General features: G+C 48.7%; 1 pseudogene; it reads left to right on the top strand.

Annotated features, from left to right (window-relative positions):
- The first annotated feature begins 2,375 nt into the window (after positions 1 to 2,375).
- Positions 2,376 to 2,989, top strand: LOC147626568 (protein translation factor SUI1 homolog 2 pseudogene; annotated as a pseudogene).
- Positions 2,990 to 3,538: the final 549 nt, after the last annotated feature.

The raw sequence follows: 3,538 nt of genomic DNA on the forward strand, positions 1-3,538 counted from the left end.
CAATGGCCAAATATAGTAATAGCAAACGTGGAAATTCTCATGGGCTGCCAACGCATGTTCTAGAAAAGCTGGCGGATACGTTGAAGGCTGGGGTCGACCGGAGGGTCCATGGGGAGTGTGCAGCTGACAGGCGGAAAGGCACAGCGGCAAGGCAAGAGAGTAAAAGGGCTGAGGAATTCTGCAGACGGGGGGGGCTCTTGGGGTGTATGTGCAGGAAAAAGGGTGCGGCAGCTGCTGCAGAGGAAAAGAGGTGTAGCCTTGTGTGTGGGGGTCGCTTTGCTGAGGAGGCTCTCAGGCGAAGAGCTGGTCGTGTGGGCTGACGTGTTAACTGTTGGAGGCTCTCTCGCATAGCTACAAGACAGAGCCAAAGAAAGGCTGCAGGCAGGCACATGCTGAGGGCGCCGTCTTGTGAGAGGGAAGGAGCTCTTCGACGCTGTGAAGCCGGGCGCTAGCTGCAGAGGAAGAGATAGAAAAAGGAAGCCGCCTGATAGAGAGCATCTTGGACGTGCGTCACCACAGGACAGAGCTGAAGGAAGCAAGAACTGCAGGTTAGCGGCCGTCGTATAGAGGCGGGAAAGGCTTCTCCAGTAGAGCAGTGGAAGCGCAAGTAGCTGCCTTGCAAGGTGAAGACTGAAGCAGCTAGTGTGGAGATGGCGAAGACAGGAGCAGCTAGAGAGGCTAGCGCAGACAAAAGGTGAGTTGATTTTAATAGCCCTCCTTCTAGCGTCGTTGAGGTGATTCAGGCTGCAGGTGCAAGTGGAGAAGGCCCTTAAGTGCTGAGGTGGTGTGGCGTGGTGAGAGACCCGTGGGGACGCTGCCTTTGGTGGCTGCAGCTGAAGCTAGCAGACGCGTGGGAGAGCAGAGGCCGCCGTTGAGGTGATGCGCAGCTGACTGGCGCAAGTACAGAGAACGGAGGTGTCTGTGGATGCTGGCCGGTGGTCAACAAAGACAGAGTGTGGCCACCTTGTTAACAGAGAGGGAGACTTCTTCAAGGAAGCCGCTGCAGTGGCTAGAATGCAAAGGGTGGTGATGATGCGGTTTCCCTATTAAGAGTCTATGAAGGAAGCTTCAAGGAGGCGTTGATTCATCAAGAGTTTGCTAAAGTTTTACCCTCAAAATGTCCTTTCCTTCACTCTTGGTCTTGGGGACTCTAAGGATACCACTAGTTAATCTCTACTATGCACATGAAACAAGCAATATTGGCTTGGTTGTTTGGTAATGGAGATGATGATAAATCTCAGCCTATAAAGAGGTCATCTTTGTGTTGGGGTTAGAATGTTATGAACCTTGGATTTTGGTTTGAACCATGATGCCTATGATGGTTTTTGGTGTAACTCATATTGCTGAGATTAGTATGTAAATATCATGGTTCCAGTCTTTGCTGGTGATTTCCCTTGAGTGAAGAGTTATATGTTTTGTCTCCTTGCTGGGATTTTGGAAGCTACTCTCACAAGCTACTCTCACAGCCAGAAGTCTCGCACTTTCCCAGTGACACCGCCCACGTCACGACATCTTGGGTGTCGTGCTGTGGCACGTCTATGCAGTGAAAGCATGTTCATGGAACAACTTATGTGGAATCTGGGCCCTGAGTACCAAGGACAGATATGGAAGGTATCCACTCAGATACAGTGGCATTGGAAGCTGTATGAAGGTGTATGGAGTGGGCACTCGTATGCTGTGTTTGAAGTGGTATGGAAGCATGGGCAAATAAAGATGAAGAGGACAAGGTAGCTTCGAGCTTTGGAGTAAAAAGGATAAAGTAATGGCTTTGAGCTTTGGAGTAAAAAGGATAAAGTAATGATGGCCATCCATAGGGTTTTAAGCAAAAATGAAAGAAATAATAATAAAATGTGGCCATAAAAAACGAGGCATGCGTGGAGCTTTGGAGGACTGCCAGCTCGAAGGTCTGGAAGCTGGCCAGCACGTGATGGAAACGGGGCCGCCTTGCAAAAAAGAAGCGCGGGGGATAAGAGAGGAGGGGTCTGCAGAGAAAAAAGACTAGAGGCGCCAACTAACTAGAGAGAATAAAATCAATGAGGCGGCTTCTGTTCATGCCATGTAGGGTTTCGAATTACTGAAGAAATCAGGCTGCTTCTATTGATACGCCTCCTGAAGCTTCCGTCAAGTGAAGAAGTGAGCCGCTTAGAGGAGGGGGGCTCTGGGCGTGTGCAGCCGCTGGGCATGAGAAAGTTCGCCGTGTGAAGGGAACTGGGTATCAAGGGCTTGCTGCGGTCGAAGACAATGAAAGAGTGGTGGCCGCTTCGTGAGAAAAGGGGAGCACAAACTCTAAGAAAGATCATCGTTTTGTCCAAGCAGCTCTGCCTGAGCCAGCAAGTGGACTCTAAAAACATCTTCAAAGAGCCAGCAAGTGAATCTCGTCATCAATTACCGTACTGTGCAGAGCCAGCAAGTGGACTCTAAAAACATCTTCAAAGAGCTCTGTGTTTACAGTCAGCTAAGGTTCATGTCAGATCTGGATTTCCAGAGCGTTGGTGCTTTTGACTCCTTCGTAGATGCGAACACTGATGATTCGGGTGCCGGGACGAAGGAGTACGTGGATGTGCGCACCCAGCAGTGCAACGGCAGGAAAAGCAACTGTGCAGGGTCTGAAGAAAGAGTACAATTACATTAAGATACTCAAGGACTTTAAGAAGGAGTTCTGCTGCAATGGCACTGTAGTTCAGGATCCTGAACTGGGTCAGGTCATTCAGCTTCAAGGTGACCAACGAAAGAATGTGTCTCAGTTTCTTGTTCAGGGTGGGCTTGTTAAGAAGGACAACATCAAGATCCATGGGTTCTGAGACCACACTAGCTTCAATCCGGGACGTTTGATCTGCAGCCACTGTGAGGTTTAGTTGGACTGTTTTCTAAAGATCACGAAAAGATATAGAAGCTTGAGGTGTTACAGGCTTGATATGTTCAGACTTGTTATGATTTTGCAGCGTATGGCACATAAGGCTGGTCAACTTCTTCATACAGTTTTACAAAGGAATGCAAAGTGAATGCATAAGCCTTGAAGGCTCAGTATTGTGAATATGATGTGATGGTTCATAAAGTTGAGGTCCTATGTTTATGACATGTTACGATGATGTCAGCCTTGTCTTTGATATGAATTATGGTGCCAATGCTGGCCGTGAATCTTGGATGTATATACCTATGAGATGTTTTTCTGGGGTTTGATGTATTGAGTTTTATGAATCAAGCTATGTTAATGCCAGTTTTTGGCTTGGATCATGAGGCTCTCGTTTGCTTTGACTACCCATGTATGGCTGAATCTTAAATTTATGATGGTTCTAGCTTTTGCTGGTGATGCCCCTTGAAGTTCAACCACTTACTCTCACAGCCAGAAGTCTCGCACTTTCCCAGCGACACCGCCCACGTCACGACAACGATGGTGCTTGGGAGGGTGTGTGTGAGTGTGTCTGGGACGAGGTATGTCTCCTTGGTGGACGTGGAAGAGGAGAAGCTGCATGCCGTCTCATTGGACTCATAGGCATAGACGGCACTGGAGTGCCCTGGTACTCGCGGTAGGGGTATA

This window comes from Cibotium barometz, chromosome 22, assembly GCF_041138505.1.
Source record: "Cibotium barometz isolate CiBa-2024 chromosome 22, ASM4113850v1, whole genome shotgun sequence".
In the NCBI taxonomy this organism is placed as follows: Eukaryota; Viridiplantae; Streptophyta; class Polypodiopsida; order Cyatheales; family Cibotiaceae; genus Cibotium; species Cibotium barometz.